Consider the following 22,479-nt stretch of genomic DNA (forward strand, 5'->3'; position numbering starts at 1 on the left):
TAGAGAAAGAAGATATCTTTTACAGTATATTTTATCTTATCACAGATCATAGAAAACATGGATAGTTTCCAATTCCAGATAACTGGAGTCCCATATGTATTACTAGAACTTTTGAAAGTTATTTGTGATAAGGCATTCGATTCTTAATCTTAAAGAAGTAAGGTTTTGTTGCAAGATAGTAAAATGTGATATCAATTCATATTTTTTTCATATGTTGCAGGTTTTTGCTTTAAAGTAGAAGTGCTTAAAAAAGTTAATGTCTGTTGTCTTCTTGATATGCTGCAGACACTGAATATTTGGATATATAAGTATCTAATGTAAATTTGACATTATAGTTGCACATCAGTCATAACAAGACCTTTTCTATTATGGTATAAATGTATAAAGGTCAATTCTTAAAAATGAAAACTCATTTTATTAACCACATATGTTGTTGTTATCCACTAGCTGCTGTTGAAGAAAAGTTTGCAGTTGAATTATTTCTTTCCTGTGTGCAATGCAAGAATTGCAATAATGGGCAATTGAAGTAAAAAAAAAAAAAAAAAAAAAAATTATTCAACTGGTGTAAAATCAGGATTTTAGGTTGGTAGAAGAAAAAGTGATACTTGTTGAGACACTCATAATTTTGAATGTATTATATTCTACATCTCTTTTTATTGATTTAGTTGTAAAGAAATGCTTAACTCCTTTGAATAATGTGTTAAAAGATATTGTTATTGGCATGGAAAAATGGCCTTTAGTTTAACAATGGATATAGTATATTCTAAATTAAACTTTCTTCCAAAGTATTCTCTCTTAAGCAAATAGAATTACTGAGAAAATAAACAAGAAGTCATGAAAATAGTTATTTGTGTGTATCCTGAACTTTTTTCATGACCAGATACATGGTAATGAAGAATTCAAAACAGAGAAAGCATGAATTACAATTTTCTGTTTGTATTTCCATGTCTTTCAGAAGACAGATAAAGAACCCCAGTCTGTCCTCAGCCTTTCCAATTCACAGGCATGGTCTGCAATTTAGAGTGTGGCTCAGAAGTATTTCTGTTTGACTCAGTAGCCACTAGATCCTGTTGTTTGCTGTTAATACTATTTGATTATTTTTGTTTGTTGGTTTTCCAGCTGAGACAAAACAGAATTAAAAAAAAAAAAAAAGATACTTCATGCAATCTATCTTTTTTTTCAGTCAGCTTTGTTGAATAATCTTTCTGCTCTTTTCTTTTGATTACCTTTAATATTAGAAGGCTATTAAATAATCATTCATTAAGTTTCATCATTAAATAATTATTCATTAAGTTACATCAGTCTTAGAAATATTCATCAAACCATACAAGCCATAAGAGTACAAATATTTTCAATGCCTATTGGTAGTTGTGGTAAATATTTGCATATTAGAGGAAAAAGTTATTATGATCTTTTCTTTGTACTGACCAGGTAATCTTCCAGTTTGTGAAACAAAAGATATACATCAATGTTTCACTGTTTATAAAATTGTTCTATGGATGATTTGAACACAACATTTTATTGTCCAAACTAATATAAACATAACTTGAAGGAAAGAGTATTTTCATAGCACATTACATAATAGACTAGGTGTGAAATTAGTTTTATGGTGAATGGAGACCCTGAAGGTTGTTAGCCTTTTATTATGTATGCCTTTTTTTCTATAGCTACATTAATTTTTTCATAGATAATAAAGTATGCTTCAATGAATTAATTAATCTTATGGTATATAGACAGATTCCCAAATATCTCCTCAGCTATTTTTGTACTGTTCTGTTAATAACCAGATATAAATTTACATCATCTACCTCGTTAAAATATATTAATATGTCAAGAAAAAGATGAAAATATGTTTTTGTTGAAGTTTGATATTTGTGTCAGTTCTGTGGTTAGAGTTACCCTATATCTCTCTGATTTATCATTTTAGTTATCCTGAAAAGATTAGGGATCAGGATTAGGGTTAGGGTTAAGGGTTAATTTTTAAGTCTTGTTCTTGTTCCAGAGTTTTTCTGATGCTCTTAGGAGACCTCACCTGTGCTGTTACATATGTTTGAACGTATGTCCCCAAGATTCTCAATGCTATGAGAAATGCTTTTACTGCCTATGTCATTCTGTAAAGCTGAATTTCAGTTGTAGACACACGTGAGAAAATTCCTGGGTATGGTTTTTAGTGTTTAATCTGGGTGTTTGTGTATAAGGTAGTTTCAAGAAGATGATTTAATCTGAATATTCTGATTATATTACATAAAAAATTGGAAAAGCTCAAATAAAGCAGACCATTTCTCTCACAGAACAAATCTGCAAATCAATGACATTTCCTGTCTTTCTGGAAAGTGTCTGTTTCCTAGAACAGAACTATTTACTGTACGTACACTAATTACAATCTGAGATTTTTAGCTGTAGCAGTACAGGCTCATAACAAATCTAATAGTTCAGTAATTAGAAGTTTAACAGTTGTTTTTTCTTCTCTACCTGATTGACATCCAGGTACTAAACTAGCTTGTCCTGACATCCGTCATTTCTTTGTGCACTGCTCCCAGTTCTGAGGCTACTCCAGGAGAACTGCTGCCTGGTGACGAGTTAAACCCTGGAAAGGAATGGATTCAGGTGTGTGTGTGTGCTGTGCTGAGAGAGGACAGCCAGAGGGTGAGGTGGGCTGGCAGGGTGGTGATGCTGCAGCTGGCATGGGAGATCCAGGGTTGCCAAGCTTGCCCTCTGTCTCAGTATTTTCAAGCATCTCACTCACTGCACTTGAAGTGGTTTGATACTGTTGTAATGGGAACACTTAAAACCTCAAATTCAACAGTAGATGATAATTTCTCATTGATTTCTGGTACATGTTTTAGTTCCTTGACCTAAATTTGTATCAAATTTCAAGAGATGTCAATGCAAGTTGCTTCTGAAGAGCACGCAGAGAGTATGCACTTAGCATTTTAGAATGTTTCAGTATGGATTGGTAGATAAGCATTAACTTTTCCTTAGTAGTTGTAAAATAGGTCACAGATAATAACTATAAACCATCACCATTTCTATTTAGACGATGTACTTTCCTATTAAGTTGCTGGCTGAGTAGTTTCATGACATGTCTAGTCTTTAATTGAAATATTTATTGTTAATCTGTGAGCATCTCTTGCTATAAATTGTTTCATATTTCACATTCTTTCTGTAATTTCCCTATACTGACATAAATCTGATTACAGGAAGGTCCTGCAGAAATCCTCTGGGGAAGACTGAAACAGTCAAAAGCAACACACTTCTCTACCTAGAGAAAAATTGGAAAAGGCAGGGCTGTCCAGAAAGCAAGAGCAGTTTAAACTTTTACTCAGTCAGTGCATGCCTTTTGACAGTGTTTGCCTCAAGGCATATGTTGAGGCTCCATTGAAAATTAAATTTGACCCTGACCAGTGGAACTCCTAAGAAAGAAGAGACAGGTTTGACTTTTCTGTCTTGAGAGTGATTTGGAGTTGAGTTGCATTTGCACTTCTTTGTACAAATTACATGAAATAGACCCCACGGTTGTGGGGAGAATTCGGTTGGAGACTGAATGCTTCATTTTATGGCTTAAACATCTTCATTAAGGACATTTGTCCATTATAGCAAAACCCTGAATGAGGCCCTGAACTACTTGTTGATGAAGATAAGAATACATTCACACAGGGATCAAGCTTAGCTTAGCAACTTCCCTTCCCTTCCCTTCCCTTCCCTTCCCTTCCCTTCCCTTCCCTTCCCTTCCCTTCCCTTCCCTTCCCTTCCCTTCCCTTCCCTTCCCTTCCCTTCCCTTCCCTTCCCTTCCCTTCCCTTCCCTTCCCTTCCCTTCCCTTCCCTTCCCTTCCCTTCCCTTCCCTTCCCTTCCCTTCCCTTCCCTTCCCTTCCCTTCCCTTCCCTTCCCTTCCTTCTCTTTGTCTTTCTTTCCTTTTACTCTTTTACTATTAAATAAAATATACCAAGGTTTTTGGCAATAACATCTAACCTAGTTTAGTTTTAATCCTGTTCTACAGGAGGTGGGGTCTAGGAATGGAACAAAACAAAACACAAGAAAAACAACTTTTAAAGGTTTTTTTTAAATGAAATTTTTATAACTTTTCTCTCTGTAGGAGTGTTTATAAGTGAATAGAAATTAAAAAAAAAAAAAAAACAAAAAACCCCCAAAAACGAACCAATTAAACAAAAAAACCCAACAATATTTCCAGGATGATGTACCTACTTCTACTACTTCTAAAAAAAGAAAATACAAGATATATTCACCAAAAAAAAAAAAAAAAAGGGGGGGGCGGAAATTTGGTTTTAATGCACTTGGAGTAACCATTGAATATATTATATAAGAATATATCTCCACATTGTTAAAAAGGTCTGATGGCATGGGAAGAAGATGTAGAGGGAGTTATTTTCATTCATCTGCAGTATACCTGTAGGAACTGAAGTGGTCTTTTAAAGGCTTAAAATCTCTAGACAAAAACTTAAAAGGAAAAAAAGATAAAATAAACATCCCATTACAAGCTTTAATCAGAGAAGAAATAAAGCAAAAAGTCTACAGGGACATGGAAGGTATTTATGAGATATCTTTCAGGAGAAAAATTATTTGTACAGATAAGAGTAATTAATTTACTAAACAGCCCAGGAGATTGGGTAAGGGTATAACAAAATGTTTTGTAACTCTGATCCCTCTGAGCAACTGCACAAGTGTGGTGGAGTTTGCAGGTTGTGCTCCAAAGGTGGTGAAGGCTGGGGAGATAAATCAGTGTGATAAATCACTTTTAAGGCAGTGCAGAGGTATTTTAGAGGTCTGGTCCAGCTAAGTCATAAACATTTTAAGGGGAAGACTGATGACTTTGTTGCTTGAAAAGAGTAGTGATTGAAAAGAAAGACCTATGAAGAATAAGGACTTAATGAGTTTACTTAAAGGAAGGGATAATAAACTTTATTTTAAATAAAGGGAAAGCAGCTAAACCAAACAAGAGATTACAGAATTTAAAGTGTTGTAGCACAAAACCAAAGAAGTAAAACTCAGGGAAAAGGACATTTGTAATTAGCAGGGGGAAAATTAAACTACAAAATCATAGGCTCAATTTTCTAAAAAAGATATCAGTAGAAATAAAATTCTTAGATAATTTATAATTTCTGTATGTTTAGAAAAGATAGAAGAAAGAATTCTTTCTTTTCTTTGGCAGTGTTGGAATTTCCTCTTCATAGATGTCCTTCTCCATGTAGATGTGACCATGTTATGCAACAATTTCTTAATACATACAATTTCATGCAGAGGTTTGAAATCCTGCATTTTGTTATTTTGGTAGAAACTTTGCATGTACAAAAATATGTTTTTTTACAAAAACATGCAACTTCGACTACGAACTTCATCCCAAGTAAGTCTCTAATTTCTCTTACCACGAGTATATTGCACAAGCAGTACTCCAGGTAGACTAAGTGCTTAAGTAGTGTAAATTGTGAGGCATTAATATAAAATAAATGATGGCTAGTATGGGTTGATAAAACTGAAGGAAATTATATTTCTACAAAGTTACTACGAAGTTTTTCACCCTCTGCTTATTTTTAAACTTATTTTTAAACTTGCAAAGATAAAGTATGCACCAATTAGCACCTTACCTAAGAAAGACTAGAACTACAAAAAATAGCAATAGACCATGCAGAGAATAGCAATAATAAAAAGGGTAATGAGTGTATGCATAATTAATTATATTTAGCAATTTGTGGTATGAATTTTACATATATTGGATTACATAAAATAGTCTTTGATTTTAGATGGAAACTTCCTAAAGCAGCCACAGGAGGCATTTGATGATATTCTGTTTCTGTTCCTGAGTTTGCCACTGGCTACTGCATGATTTAAAATGTAAGATGTGGATTTATGAACTTCCACTATAAAGAAAAAACCATATTTTATACATTTACAGAAAATATATTATTCTCTGAAGTACTTTTTGAGTTAGATACCCACATACTGTGTTTATCTCTTTGAACTCAACCACTGCAATGAGTTTAAAACTAGATTATAAATCATTAACTTTCACATCAAGCAGCTGATGCTTAGGATTTCTGAACATTGGGAAGATTCTTACTTGCCTAAGGATGTCATCATTTAAGACAACTCTTAGAAGGCAGAGAGACATACCATGGGGAAGAGATTTATAAAAACTTAACTCACGGGTCCAGGCATCACTGCAGAATTCAACTTTTCACCATTTACTGAAAAAGTTACAGATATTTCCAGCTGTTGACCTAAGTGATAGTAATTTTCAGTGCATGATTAATTGAACTTTAACTTACTTTTTATAATGTCCTTTTTAGAGTATATGCAGTTCTTTGGCCTGAAAAAGGCCAAGGATAGGGGAGGGAAAAGAGCATCAGAACTTCTAATTATGCTTTTGATAATTAGGCTGATGACTTAATTTTCCCTAGGAGAACGTTCGCTGCATTTAAGTGTGAATAGGTGTTATTCAATTAAAATGTACTGCACTTTGTAGGGGAAGAACACTTAATAAATGCAAAATCTAATAATATTTGTGTTTCTGTGTGTTATGGATCAGCAAGTCCTCAGGAAGAATGCTATCTCTAAAAGAACTGAAAAAGCTAATGAGAAATGAAATAGCTGTAATTATTACATTGTAATTAATTCTGCCCAACTCCTTTTCATACTGAGGTTACAAATTTGAGTAAAAATTTTGTAAACTTTTTTTCTGCGTAGTAAATAGAAAAACGTATCTTATAAATTTGTAGGACTCCCTGAAAACCCAAAGGAATGTGAATGTGACAGAAAACCCTGGCAATTTAATGCAAACTGGGTTACATAAGCTGTGGAGTTCTACAGCTCAGCCTTTTCAGAGGTCACTGTGATCGTCCCATAAATTAAGGTTTGATTGATCTGAGCAATGTGGGGCTGTGTAACCTACTAGTAAGTGAATATTATGATTGTGCCCTCTCTACTTGATAAACTAAAAAGCCTAGTTCAGTAATTTAAGCAACGTTATTACTCTCAGCATTGCAGTTGCTGGTTTAACCAAGCAGTTACTTACCACTTTTGTTAGACTCTATACATGCTGCTACTGTGGAGAAACACAGGTTTGCTTTCCGGGCTTTTTTTCTTCCTTTGGTGTCATTTGAGTGCAAAAAGGTTATTGAGATCAAAACCCTGTTTGTTCTTTGTGCATGAAGCTGTTAGAATCTAAGCTAGTAACTTCTAATAATGTCTAAGAGCACATACTGGGAGGTAGCTGAAGCCAGTCATGGGAGAGTAAAGTTTTCAATAAAAATGCAGCACAGAATCCTCAATAGCACAACAGGAATAAGGGCTAGCAGAGAGAGCTACATTCTACAGTAGAGGAAATACTAATGATTAAGGTGACTGTTCTGCTAATAAATAATAAATCAACAAGAGCGTTCACTGATAATAATACTATTAAGGAGCAGAAAAGAGACTCTTTCTGTAAAGTAAGGATTTTACACAACGTGAAGAATTTAGTGCAGCTCTGAAGATTTTGCTGTAGTTGATCAAAGAGAATTTAATGATCAAAGGTGCTTTTTAGAGAGGTGAAGGAAGAGTGAGAAAATAACCTTTATTGAGTGAGCATAAACTCAATATGTAATTCATGACCTCTAACAGCATAAAATCCTATATCCTGGACAAAAAAATATCAGTCTGTATCTACCTTAGCACATACTAATGGGGTAAAAAGCTCTTTTTTCTTTTCTAAGAAGAAAAGGAATGGGACAGCCTTAGGAAGGATGTATAAGAAATTATCTTTAAAGTGAATAACAGAATGTGCAGGCAATAAGCAAAGAGAAATTTTGAGCTTTATTTTTTTTTTGTTGTTTTCTTCTTCCACATTTGAGGATCCTTCACAACTGGAAGGAGGAAGAGTCTGCATAAAATGATCTGGTAGGAGCTCAGCTTCCTGTTATCATGGGTTGATAAGAACAGTGCTGTTGGAATTGTAGAGAAATCACCAAATAAATAAGAATTATCTGACTTCTCACTCATGAAGGTTCAAAGCTAGGCTGAGGATTCTTGTTGCAGCACTCTGTAGGGAAGTGCACTCTTCAACATCTGTCATAGAAGAAAGCTCTGAAAATGACTGAAATAATATCAAACAATATGTTTTAGGATTTCATTTACACTTATTCTAAAAGTAATCACTACTGAACAAGTAAAATAAATCTCAGATACTCTACTTGTAAAATGCACCTACAAAGAAGTCATGGAGCAGTAAGGATTTATTTTAAAATAAATGAGTTTTTTTCATTGTGGTTACATAAGGTAGTGCTGGTAGCCGGGTACAAGTGACATTTATTTGTGTCATCCAAATAGAATTCTGAACAAATAATAGACTGAATTTAAATCTGCTGTACATATTCAAATTGATGCTCCTAATAATGCATTGCTGAATTCCCCTTTGTTCCTTTTAGTGTGGGGTTATTCACACTCTGCTATTGTCAGAGGGGTCCAACCCTTCTCTTTTCTGTTCCTGAACACACTCTGCTTCTGGAAAGAACTCCTCACACCCAGGCTCTTGGCATGTGGCAGGTGTTTGTGCAAAAAGAGTCACACTTACTCCTCCTGCAGGCCTTCCTCTGCTCCAACAATAGGACTAAACAAAAAAAACAAACCAGAAGATTATGACCTTCCTCCTGTGGAAGCCAGTTATTTAGCATCCATCACATGGACAATACTATTCCGTCATTGTTTTCTCAGGTCTTTATAATTTATTTTTATTAATGAGGTTTTAATGACATAGCTCCAAGTTGGAGCTAGTATGAATAAGAAAAGTTATTTTCTCAGCATACATACAGAAAGAACCTCTAGCTATTCACATCCTTTTATAGCTTTAACTAACTTACCCTTCCAGACCTAGTCTGTGGAACACCATCTTAGTATGAGAAATATTTCTTCATTATTTTTCCACAGATAAGTTTTGAGGAGAGTTGATCCTGTTAAAAAAAAAAAAATAAAGTAAGAACTTAGGAATTTTGAGTGGCTTCCGCTAAAAAAGTATATAAAATATAATATTTTAGTTTCAAGGATATTGTAATAATAAGTTGAATATAATGTTTAGGACTATAGGCTGTCTCAAGGGAAGAATTTTAGGGATTTCAGTGTTTCAAAAATTTAGTATCACAAATTACCTAACAAAGAAACAATGTACATTTTGATCCGTGGAAGGTCATTAGGTATCAAAAATCTAATTGCAAAGGGTGTTTTGGATCATGAAAAGAAAAGCATTCTTATACTTATTAGCAGCGTGTGGAAACACAGAGCACCCATCTGCTGGACAAGTGATCTGAGGGAATAGAACAGGTAAAAGGCTTGAGTCATTAGCAATGCCTGTCTGAGGAGTCTAACACCTCAGATCTCACCTGCTTTCATGTAGATGAAAGTGCACATATTAAAAAAAACCTGAAGTGAGCATTCAATATTTTCTTTTTGAAAGGGGTTCTCTTTTTTTTTTGTTTGTTTTGTTTTGTTGTCTGTGTTATAAAAGCCTTTAGTAGTCCATAAAAAAGCAATAGTTTGCTAATGAAATAGACAGCAGTTTTTCTATGTTAAAAATAATCTTACTCCAAAGCAGTTATTATGAAATGTCTTAAAATCATCTCTAAATTAGAAAAGAATGGGAAAATAAAAATGTAGTACAATAACTTGCAGTTAAGAAAAAATTCCCTAATGATATAAACAGAGTCAATTTCCATGTTTACTCCTCAGTCTATTTTCTCTTTTCATATGCTGGGTAAAATAAGTGAATAAATAATCCTGGAAGAAGGAATCATAACTCAAACCTCTCTGGCTCCATGTTAGGGCTCTAATCACCCTCCTACAAAGTCATTCCCATTGTTCTTCTCCCTCTCTTTCCAGCCCAATCATTTTCTCATTCTTCCATTTTGGCCCAACTTCAGTAAGAAGGTGAAGAATGCTTCTATACTTCTGTGGAGACCTTCTTTCCTTCTCTGTAAAATTTCATGAGCCTGGTAAGTAGATGGCTCAATGATGAGAGGAAGAAGCACTTTTAAATATTGAAATATATTGTTGCCTAAACATTAAGGTCCTGAACAAATCCTCCTGCACTGTGGGATTCATTGCAAAAGAAAGCAGCTGGCGTTCCATTTTTTGAGGAAACTTTTCCAGTTTGTGTGTCCAGAGTGTTCTGGATGTAGGCTACTGTACCAGGAAAGAGAATCTCTTTTCCAGATCTCAGTCTGGAGATCCTAGGCCTTTTATGTGTTCTTCAGGCCATTTTAGTTCAACAGTGAGATTTTAAAACATTGAATAGCTACTAACTAGGTGTCATTCAAGTGACATGACTAGCTTCTCTAAGCTTTGAGTCCTTCCATGTCCACCTGGACCTGGGTTATCCTAACCAGAAACAGTCTACAACTTATATGTGATGCTGAGTGCGAGTCCAGCTCTGGATCCTAGTTGCTTTTTTTTCGTTGTTGTTCTTGTTTTCTTGGGTTTTTTGGTTGTTTTTTTTTTTAAAGCAAAAGCAAGCAACAGGCTCAGTAGCAAGTCATCAATTCACTTTCAAAAGAGGCTGCTATATTTTAGTGAAGAACAAGGAGAAAACTCTTTTCACTGCCAAAGTCTCACCTGAGAACATCTGGTCCCAAATGAATCTGGCACCTGCCTGTGTGAAAAGATTTTCCCTGTTGCATTCTTTGTCTCTCAGTGGAGTAGTGCTGAAAAGTCTTCAAACACATCCTAGATGAGAGGAGGCAAATGTCAGATTCTGCTTGGAGGCATTGAGCTTGTCCCTTCTTAGCCCAGGCCAATACTTCATTATACAAATATCTCCAATTTGTTCCAATTACAAGTAAAATGGGTTAGCTAAAGCTCAGGCTCCAAAATAAGTAGCAAAGACACTTGACAGCTGACATAAATCACAGTGATTTTGAGGCAACTTAAAGATTTTTTTTCCTGCAAACACCATCATAGACCTTAAAGACCTGAACTGTAACCTGCTTGAGCCCACTAAGTGAATGTGTAATTTTTGGCAACATTTCTGAGGAAGGAAAATGTGAGCAGTTGGAAGCCTGACATGGAACAACCATGCACAACAGGAAAGAGTGCATTGAAAAGTGCATTTGTTTGATGTCCTTTTGTCCTACACACATGATCAGGATGTTGGTCTAAGATCTCTGTTGATTGTCCATTTCTGTTTAATATTTTGTTTTGTCATTTCCAGAACACTGTGTGTAAATTTCTGGTTTTCATCACATGCTGGAATAAGCTAGTAAGTTTGCAAGGCTTAGCAAGGAACCCTGTGGAGCAAGATTTTTGTTCCACTTTTGCTCTTTACATTGCAGTTTTTAGGAGGATCTAAGGGACCTAACTTCACTACTGGCATAGTTCTGGCCAGGACAAGGTTAATTCTCCTGTCCCTCTCACCACAGAGGGGGCAAGGGGAAAGTGGGCTGAGCAAAGAGAGCACAGTCTGGAGTGTTTCAGTGGGAGCATTAAACTGGGGAATAGTATTCCTCAACTATTGAATTGGAATCTACTGAAAAGATTAAGTGGAACGTTGTTGAAGAAATGTGGTAAGTGCACATGAAAGTGCAGTAGTTTGAAGGCTGAAGGGAAAAAAAAATGCCTGCAAATTGATAAGTCATAACGACCTCTAAAGGAAGCTGAGGGAGAAAAGGTCAGCTAAGAATTCTAATAAAAAAGAAACTTGTGATTTGTGCTCTCTCCTGTTCCCTTGGTTTTGTTCTCCCCCATTCAGTTTCATCTTAAAGGTGTCAGTGATGTAAGTTTGTAGTAGATCTGAGCTTGCTTATATTTATACTGAAATATATCGCATTGTATCAACTCCTTGCATACTCATTGTAAACATCACCTATCAAGTTGAATGTCCAAACCCTCTGAAGATTTACAGTCTGAGATTCATTATCTTTGTTCCAAAGGAATAAAATATGAAGAATTTACAAGAATATGATTGTAAATTGAAAGTGATGGCTTTAATTAAACTTTAGGATGAGAAAGAAGGCTGAAGGTATTAAATAAATTTGAACGTGTTACTGAAATGCCTAGTTGAATATTTTACTGAAATGCCTATTCAAATCATCAGTTTGTTCTCAGAGATATTTTCATACTGTACTTGGGAATAAAAGACTTGGAACAGCAATAATAATATAGAAGCTGTATAGGTAAAAACAATATAAAAAGAACCAAAAGCCATTGGCCAATATGGTAACTCAGAAGAGAAAGCCTGACTCCTTAAAATGAAAAATATGCAACTGTGACAATGCTGGGAAGAACACATTCCCATTCAGCTCAAGGCTCAATATTAACATGCAAAAAAAAGGAGGATGCCTTTTCAAAGCATAAGGATTTATGAAGTAGGTGGGAATGGCTTCAGATCAGTTGGATAGAGCAGGGTGTTCATAATGTCAAGGTCACAGGTTCTATGGCATGTTGCTGTCGAGGCAGGACGGGAACGAGAAGACTCTGACCAGAAGGCTGTGAGAGTAAAACTCTGGTTTTTTCAAAATACACTGCTCTTTTATACAGAGCTTTGTGAGGACCAACTCCATTGGTTCTGAAGTGAAAACAACCCACAGCATTGGTGCAGAGTGCTTGACACACAGTGATAGAACTTAACTATAAACAATATGAACAACAAGAGAGATAAAGAATTATTTACATTCTTCTCCAGCTCTTTCCCAGGCTTTTGCCTGGATAGAAACTCTCAGTTTCTTTCTTTGACAGAATCTGCGACTCACATTGGCCATTCATTGAAGGGTTGGACTTGATGATCCTTGTGGGTCCCTTCCAAATCAGAATATTCTGTGATTCTGTGACTCACAAAGGGTCCAATCCTGCAAATGCTTCAGCTGTATAAAATTACAGGGGAAGTGAAATTGCTCAAGGCAGTATTAGAGGAGTGAGACTACAAAGTGGGTAGGCAAAGGACAAATGAAAATCCAGGGACAGTGGAAGTTTACCTCCCCCACTGCCTCAAAATGACTACAATTTTCTTTTAATTGTGAAACAGGAAGACAGAAATCGACCACTGGGTTAAGCATGAGCAGAGGGTGGTTATTGAACAGTTAATTAATTACAGCTCTGAGCTGAGCACCACTTCTGTGTTGATACTACTAATTTTAATAGCGCAGGTTAGCTTGATGGTTTATTTGTAAAGTTCTTTTTATAAAATTGTGACTTTTCACTCCTAGGTGAGTGATTTCAGATGGGATAAAATCTAATATTTTGGTCAGACACAAGTGTTCTTACTGGTGTGTTTTCCCCCCTTTTTTCTTCCTTTAAGGGACAGTAAGATTTTAAGTAATTAATTGGAAATTCAGGAATTGATTTTCAAAAATGTAGATGCCCAAAGCATTTAAATTTTTATCTGAATATGTTGGTTCACCTGCCTCTGAAAATCCTTTCTAGAAGAGTCGGCATCATAGTCACAGGAGGAATTTCTTGGGTTATCACAAATTTCTTAAGTTAACCTTTGTAGAGTCACACCATCAATCAAGAATGTTTAATTCTAATTCCCATCATCTTCTAAAATCTCATTGTGTATGGATACTTTGTGGACAAAAGGGGGTACAAGTACTCAAAATGTCATGTTTTTCTAACCCCAGGCATTTAACTGAGATTATACCTATACAATGTAGGTGGAAAACACCTGAGTTAGGCAATGTTAGCTCTGGCATAATGTTTTTTAGCACACCTTCACAGAGATTGTGATTTTGCTGGAATGCTATGCTGTCTCTGTGTGCATATGCTATAAGTCTAATGTGCTGATGCTATAGATGGAGGCAGAAGAGAAAATGTCTCTGTGCCAGCCTCATTGTTCAATCTAGCAAAATCCTTCCAGCAGTGTTACCAGATTATGAGGAACCTACCAAAACTTTCTCAGCTGAGGGAAAGGGAATTTTTGTAAATAATAAAATAAACTCAAACTTTATGAAAAAAAAATCCCATGGAACTGACCTTTAAATGTTCCAAACACCAGTAGTTCTATGGCATTACAATTTATTTAACCTTTGAAAGTGTGTTCATTTAAGTCACTCCAGCTTTATTGCTTTTTAACTGTAAGAAAATGAATTATGTCACAAAAGCTGGTTGTGTTCCTATTGGATAGCAAACTTCTCTGCATTTTATATTTTAAGTCATTCATTTACTGGGCAAGTCATTTGATATGCATGTCTCAAAAAGTTTCTTTGATTTTTATTTTAAATATTATTTTCAAAACTACGTTAACTATATTTGCTATGAGTTTTTCCTCCTTCACAGCATTGCCTTCTAAGATTTCTAATCTAATGATGCACTGCTTAATGAGACCAAGTGACTCTGCTATTAGTTTAGGGCTTATTTTATCTCTTTAATTTTAGATTAACCATAAATTTCAATTGTAACAGTGTTGCATATCAGAATATTAAAGTCATAAATACTAATAGTCATAGGAATAGAGGACCTTTGAGTTAATCTGCTGCACCCTTTCTCTTTTTGAAAATGGTCTGCCTAATCTCCATTTCAACACCAATGTTCAAAATGCCTTATTTCACGCACAGAATTTAACTATTCTTTTGTTGTGTCTGAGAGAGATTCTTCTTGAAAAGCCAAGTGATGTTTATTTGCTAGAAAGAGAGCTTTTGGCCTGAAAAAAAAAAATAAAATGGGAATGAGGAGATAATGGTGCTCTTTTTCTTTGAATATATCTTCTGAACAATAACAATTGGACTTGGGTTTTGAGTGTATCATCCTGGATATTTAGAAAAAAATATACTGATATTCCACTTATTGTTCAGGCTTTAAAATAGAGGGAAAAAAAGTGACTATTTTCATGAAAGCAAGAACCCATTCAGGATGCCATTAAACGTGTTGTGTCTGTGCACAAGAATCCTCCATCTGCTTTGGAGCCCTCCACAAGTGCGATTCAAGGCATTGTTGGGAGCAACTACCTGTAGCTCTACATCTTCAACAAGATTTCAAAGCTGAGACATGCTATCACCTTTCATAGCCAAGGTCATTGAGAACCACATTAAATTTGGGTCAGCAGCATTTAATAGTAAAAGTTAAATGTGTCGTTAAAGGTAAGAAATCTCAAGGTAAATACTGAAGAGCTCTTCTGTCGTTCGCGTGAGTGCTTGGCTCTGAAAGCCATAACATACAGAGCTGCTTGACTGAATTTCCTATTGTTTGACAAGATCCATGGAAATCACCAGACACTTTGAAGCCACTCAGGTCAACTTCAACATTTCTGCAAACCCATCTTTTCAGGAGCAGAAAAATGTATTCGTCCAAAACTGTCTTTTCTGTGTAGCCAGAGAGGCACGTAGTTTCTTGGCAAATATAAAAGTCTCTATGAGCACCTTATCACTTTAACTTCTGTCAAATAGCACACCTTTCATAACTGTATTGCCTAAATCGAATGCTTTTGATTAAAATATTAGGGAATATTTAATGAACAGATTTTATAGCATGCTTTTAGATTTTGGCTAATATTGGCTTCATCCAATAGATCTGAAATAACTGAAAATTTTGACTTTTAGCAATGTTACACACTCCAACCATCAGTTACATACTGTAATCATCAGAATATAGTTGTTACCAGACAGAATTATATTAGATGAGGAGCATAATACTTTAAGTGGCTAATAATATGCCTGCATGATTAACTTTTGAGTATGTATAAATCATATTTCTGACAAAAGAGTATGTTCTACTAGGTACTTTCACTCTATCAACTATATAATAGTCTAAATTAAATTTTTTAAAAATGTCTGGTTTTATCATTAAAAAAAAGTCAGAGCAAAAATTTTCAGTTCCTACTGAAATTTTCAGTTCCTACTTCCTTGATATGGCAAGTGAATTGACAATCACAAAACAGCTCAAAATATATTTTCTTGCTTTAGAATTTTTGACAATGTGATAACAAATATTCCCTCATTGCTATTCATCTAAGTTTCTATAAGATCCAAGCATAAATTTTGTATGTGAATGGATGCTTACAGCTATTTCACAACATGATAAAGCCATGGTTTATATGTTATATGTTATATATTTATATTTTCATATTTTCATATTTTATATTTTAATATTTTTTCAAATTTTATATTTTTATTATTTTATATTTTTATTTTTATATTTATTTTTATATTTTTATATTTTTATATTTTTAGAATTTTATAATTTTGTAATTTTATATTTTTATATTTTTATATTATTATTATATATTTTTATATTTTTATTTCTTAATATATTTTATATTTTATATAAAGAGCAGAGATGAAGATAAGGTAGAAGTCTGTCTATCTATAGTGCGAGGGCTTGCTGAATACTGTGAAATACGAAATCCTGTGAAGGGAGGAGGATATTGCTCTTTCCCAGAAAATAACAACAAAACAAAAGCATTCAACAAACTTCTACATGTACCAGTTGAAAGATGGTGAATAACACAGTAGCACAGAAACCCCTAAGTGTGGATTGTGGTATTCCTGAGAGCAGCAAGAACAGAGAGATCTGATAGCTTTGCTTCAGCTGTGGCATAAAAAGGGCTCAAAGATTACTCTGTGGAATTAGTTCGAAAGTGCCTCCTGCCCTATCCAAATTCAATCACGTAGGCTATTTTGGGCAGCAGGATTAGATAAACAGATTGCTGCAGTTCTTCTACACTTGTCCTCTGAGCATCTTCTCAGTGTGAATACCCAGACACAGCTAAATTTCAGTGTATGCATTGCTTTCTCCTGTATGTTTTCCTGTTTTACTCTGGAGGGTATTTCCTCTTTCACACAGTCTATTCTAATCTCAATGGGACTTTTACAAAGAGATTTTTGTTATTTCTTCATAGGTTTCCTAATACCTACAAGTAAAAGTTAATTTTCCCCAGTGTCAGGCTGTATCTGTCCCTGCAAGGCCAATGTTTTGTTTAGGAAATGTAAATGAGATATGTAAAAAATATAAGAAAAAAAAAATGTATTTCCTTTTGTTGATTTCTCAGTTTTTTCATTGCCTTCTTTAACACAGGGAGTCATGGAGCACCCTAAAATTGTCCATGGCATCCTCTGTTCCAATTGGTAAAATGTCTTTCATTGTAAATTATGCTTTCAAGGACTAGTTAATATAAAGAATCTGAGATGTTTAGGGAGAGGAGATGCTTGCTCCAATGCAGCAATATGACTAAGAAAAAAGAGCTTCAAGTAGACTTTTTAATGTTTTAGAATTTCCAAGTTAAGAAGAAGCTGTTAAATATATGGGGAAGAGAATAACTTATTTTCTGCAAATGAGTCTATCAGTTAAAAGAAGCAATGCAATGCAATTAAAATTAGGTGGCTAATATAGACAGAGGTTTCCATCTGGCATCGTATTATTAGAAGAAAAACAAGGACAATAAACAATTTCACTAGACTGATGGTTTCTTCCCTTCATTGAATCTCAATACTAAATGTAATTAGGATCTCTGGGCCCCAATGACTAATATAAATTTCTCTCTTCAGCTTTCCTTTGTGCAGGCTAATGAAGTAAGTAAAATATCTTTTTTGTCTGCTGGAGGAGTATGCTAGAGTTTAGCTTCATGTTGGCATAAATCAAGCCTCACAGTGCTTTATATCCTCAGAAAATCCCAAGGAAAGAGAAATTCATCAAGAATAACACCATTAGTGAATGCCTGGAGGGCAGCCATCTTATTCTCTTAAACCAATGAATAAACTGCTAGTACACAATCAGAGTTTTAATTGATTAATATTTGCACAGAGAAGGATAACAAAAAGCCTGTCATGATGTTCTTTTTAACAATTGAAAAATATTCTGCATCCAAGCCTTTATTGCTGAGATCTATCATATTTTTATCCTGCTGTTTCTCACAAATATTTTGTTCCTAATTTCATGTGTTTACTTATATAGTCCTCATATACTTTATAAAAATTAATAAAAAAGAAAAAAAGAGATAAGTCTTTTTGCCAGAGTAATTTTAAAATCTTTCAGGATATAAAAATACATTGTAGGATTTATGTTTGGGTATTTTGGAGTGTTTTTTGTGGCATTGCATTAGAAATACTTCTACAATCTGTAACTAAAATTACTCTAAGAAACTGATAAACAAGTTTTGATGATTCATGTGCTTGCACTAGGTTTTACTTTCTGTTTCAGTATCAAGATTTTTGGATGCCAAGATCTGATTTGGGGATACTTTGGACCACAAGTCTTTATTTAGATTCTGACTCCCATCAGCCTAGATATATATTTCTGCTCAGATACATCTCTGTTTCTGGAAGCTTTTCCTCACCCCATTATTAAAAAATAAAGTACATAATACCCCAACATGAAGAGCTGCCACAATTTTGTCTTCAAGTTGGCACTGGAAAGTTTTTTTGATGCAATAATCTCTATTTCAAGTAATTTCTTTAAATATCCAAAAATAATAGTAAATTACCTTATATCAAGGCTCATTTTTTTTCCTGTAACTTTTTTTTAAATAAAAATACAAGATTACAGTCAAATTAAATTCTTTCAGTATACTTCCCTTACTAGAAGATACTTCCCTATTATTTTACCTACATTACTTGTCTTAAGGCATATTATTATTTACTTTTCCAAAAGAACTCAGAGTAATTAATAATTCAGACTTATAAAACACTGAGAAAAACCCTGTGTTTTTTCTCCTTTTTGATGAGTGAATCACATGATTTTAAGGGACTTATTTTCAAACATTCTTTTGTACAAATGGTTATAACAATGTGATCTAAGAGGTTGAGAAATTCTATGTTGCAAGATCCAGACCTGGTTCTAAGTAATTTTAAATCAAGATAACTGGCAAAAATTAAAACTATATGCATTTATCAAGAAAGTTCTGAAAACAAAAAGCACAAATAAAATAAATGGATAAAGACAAATAAAATTTTCTATCTGCTAACAAAATGGTTACTGTAAGCTAAATTTTTTTGCTTTTAAATTCACATGGCTTCTCAGTAAGTAAAATGCTGCTGTTGCTGCCATCCACTACACACTTGGCTCCAGAATCAACTCAGTAATCTCTATTTTAACCTTTGGTCTGGAAATACTAATATAAATATATTAATACTAATATATAATACATCTAATAAAATTATAATAATATATAATAATATATACAAAATATATAAAAATATATATTACATATATAATACATATTATAATAGTATAACTATTATAATATATAGTGGTTATATTATTATATATAAGAATTGAATATTTTAATATTTATATAATATATAATATATGATATATCATATATTATATAAGATATATCATATAATATATAATAAAATATAATAATAATATATATAATTATATTAATATATTAAGATTGTATATACTATAATTATATAAATATATTATATTAATATAAATATATTAATAAATAATACAATACTACTAATAAAACCAAGGTACACTTTTCCGTGTACCTTGGTTTTAAAGGTGTTCCAGCACAATCAGATTAGATATTCATATTTTAGACATAGTTATGTACTGCCTTAATTAAAAGTAATGTTTTAAAATTAATACTGGAGAAGAATGGAGGTGCCTTCACACAGCACTTCCTAACTTCTGGCTCTTCTACATTGTGTATCTGCTTTTTTAAGGGATATAAATTTATCTCTTTCAAATGCTTATGGAGTATTTCCACTCTGTATTTTTCTCCCAAACCTCTTGCAGTAGAAAATATAAATTCATCTTGCTCTGAATATTTAGGCTTATTATTGATACCAGCTGAAAGAGGGACACTTTGTATTGCCTGGACTAATAAATTGGGATTTTAAGCAGTTCAGGCTTATTTGTTCCTGGAGAGATTAATCTTGCTAGTCTTGGTCTCTGCTTCATCAAATACATGTGCTTTAGTGCTGCCTCTTACTCTTTCTACCAGTTCTATTCATATATGCTTTTCCTTTCAGATTTTACTATAGATACATGAAAGTTTCACTGTAAATACTTGGAAAAACCAGGCAAGTAGAATTACTTAAGGTTGGAGAGAACTTAGAGATTTATAATAGACAAATTATTTTAAAATCATCTTTCATTACATAGTCCCTCTCTGTTTTCTTTCAATTCCCTATATAGCCTGGGCAGACTATAGGAATGGCATTTAGAAGGCTTTTCCATACTTCTCATAGAAATCACTTATATAACTGTAAATAACAGCTGAATAAACATGATTCTTCTTAGCAGCTGATTTTGTGTATTTTTTAACTTTCTTTTTGACAGTAGTCTCAAACTTTTTTGAGTGTAGCTTCAAAGTATAATAGGAATTTTTGTTGCTCTGTGACTTCAGCTGATACACACATTCATTTTACTTCTGTACTGCTTAAAACTATTTCTACTTTAAAATTCAAAATTGACTCAGGAAAGAGGATTATTTCTAAAACCAGATCGATTTACTGCTTTTTGAAGTAATTAAAATGAGCCCTTTAGTAGATCTTCTGTCTTTAAAATAGAATACAAATGTTCTTTGTTATGTATTTGCTGAATAAAAATTTAAATCTAAATACTATCAAAGGTGCTTACTTGGGAAGTTTTTAAATATGTATGGCAGTGGTAGGATCAAAATGAGTAACAGTCTAAGTACTGTATAATTATTTCTTTCTACTTCTAAGACTAATGTACTTTAAGAAAAAACACATCACTCAAATTCTTTCCTTGATCTTTAGGACATCCAGCAGTCAAGATTCAAGAAGAAATGGGATTCTAATGGGGGCTCATTCCCATCAAATGGCGTGTAAATACAATATTTCTTTCATATATTCTTACCCTGCTTATAATTTTTCTGTTCAGCCCTTTTATTTCACAGTGAAAACTGAAAAGCTCTAATGTGTAATATTATTGGTGATTAATTAATTTGGAGGAGGAAATTCAAAGATGTCACAAGATCAAAGTGATAATAGTCAAAGCAGGTGAAACCTGCATCTGTTGCCTGACTTAACTTCTGCTTAGTTAAAATTAATTTTATTGTTTTTGTGAATGCATTGTTCTTTGGTAATAGTTACAGTATTTTGACAAAGGGGAAGGATTATAATATATTGGGGTTTATTCCACTCATTTAGAACCGTTACAAAATCATTAGTTTTGTAATATAAAAAAAATAATGTGATGAGTTTTTGTTGCCCTTAATATTACTGAAAAGTCGATTTATACTTTTCAGAAAAAAATATGCCATGAAAGCTTTTAATTAAATTCATTTAAAATTGCACTGCATTGATTATTCAACCTTACTTACCCATGACATGATTATACAAAATAGGGTAATCTGTTCCCTGGCTGTAACTTAGATAATAAAGTGTCTTATAGGAGTTGCCATGGCAATAAAAGTTAGAAAAGTGCTTTTTCAGACAGGAATTCAGAAATTAAGGGACTTAAAATGTTGTGATTTTTTTTTGGAGCAGAGGTCTATTTCTGATGGTTATAGAAGCTTCTCAGAAAAAGTTATGTGATCCTTAAAAACACCAATTTTAACGTGTCCTTTACAGAAATACTTGTTTATTTTATGCTAATTACCCCTTTCTTAAACTTTTCTCTTCCAGTTATCTTGAGTTTTGCTGGGCATAGAGGAACTAAAGGACATGGGAGTAAGAAAATTGACTATGAAGGTACCTAAAATTAGGGCACCTGCAGTTCCTACTCTCGTGCTTCGAATCATGGACGGGGATTTTAGGAATCTACAATTCTGTTTGGACTGCCACTGTTTAGCAAGTTCATTAAGAGTGAGAAAAAAGAGGATGACTTTAAATAACAGAGGGCTACAGTACTGTAGCAAATGAGCTGTGCAGAGTCCACTCTGTAGATTTGCTATGAATCTAGGGCAGGAGTAATTTCTGAAAGAAAACAAAACCAAACTGAAGCCATCACGGAGGAAACAAAGAACAGAACCTACAGAATCATATAAACCTGATAATCATATTCCATAAGAGTAGACAAGCATTTACAATAGTTTTTCAAATGACTGGCATTATTGAAAAATGCAATAATGATATTTCAGATTATTTCGTGCAAATGTTCCTATGAAATATAAGAGGCAATTACCAGTAATCACTTTTACATTGGGAAAGCAATATTTTTATGTGAATGAACAAATGATCAATGTTAATTATTTTTTAATCTTTCTCTTAAAATAAGATCTCTGCTTTTTGCTCTACTTCAAAATATTTTAATTTAGATCTCCAATCTCATAGCACAGACAGCAGTAATAAAGAGTGAACAGAAGAAAGAACTATTAATCAGGAACTCACTGGCTGAAATTTGTTTGTCTACATGATTTAGGCAAATGATAAAATCCAAAATGAGTTCACATCTGGTCCTGAGCAGAAAGTTGGATCAAATTCACCAGACTGTATTTGTAAGTAGAAATTCATCAAACTCTAATTAAAACTCACTAGAGCAGTGATCACAGGGCAGCACTATATTGTAATTAATATAACATAAAATCTAAAACATATATGTTAAACATCTCCCATTTTGCTTTACCAATGAAATTAATCATATTTCAAATCAAACTT

At 33.6% G+C, this 22,479-nt stretch overlaps 2 long non-coding RNA genes across 2 annotated transcripts in view; one reads left to right on the forward strand and one right to left on the reverse strand.

Moving 5' to 3' along the window:
* Positions 1-21,567, forward strand: part of LOC110468234 (uncharacterized) — a 50,585-nt gene extending 29,018 nt beyond the window's left edge. The window contains exons 3-4 of the long non-coding RNA XR_002465049.1: positions 20,638-20,705; positions 21,508-21,567. This is a non-coding gene — a long non-coding RNA (uncharacterized LOC110468234). The remainder of the gene's footprint in view (positions 1-20,637; positions 20,706-21,507) is intronic.
* On the reverse strand, positions 8,038-8,862 carry LOC116183559 (uncharacterized). Its single transcript, XR_004148195.2, has 3 exons — positions 8,851-8,862; positions 8,565-8,600; positions 8,038-8,087 (listed from the first exon to the last, which is right to left on the reverse strand). It is a non-coding gene; the product is annotated as an uncharacterized LOC116183559 (long non-coding RNA).
* Positions 21,568-22,479: the final 912 nt, after the last annotated feature.

The sequence above is a fragment of the Lonchura striata genome, chromosome 4 (assembly GCF_046129695.1).
Source record: "Lonchura striata isolate bLonStr1 chromosome 4, bLonStr1.mat, whole genome shotgun sequence".
NCBI classification, from domain to species: Eukaryota; Metazoa; Chordata; class Aves; order Passeriformes; family Estrildidae; genus Lonchura; species Lonchura striata.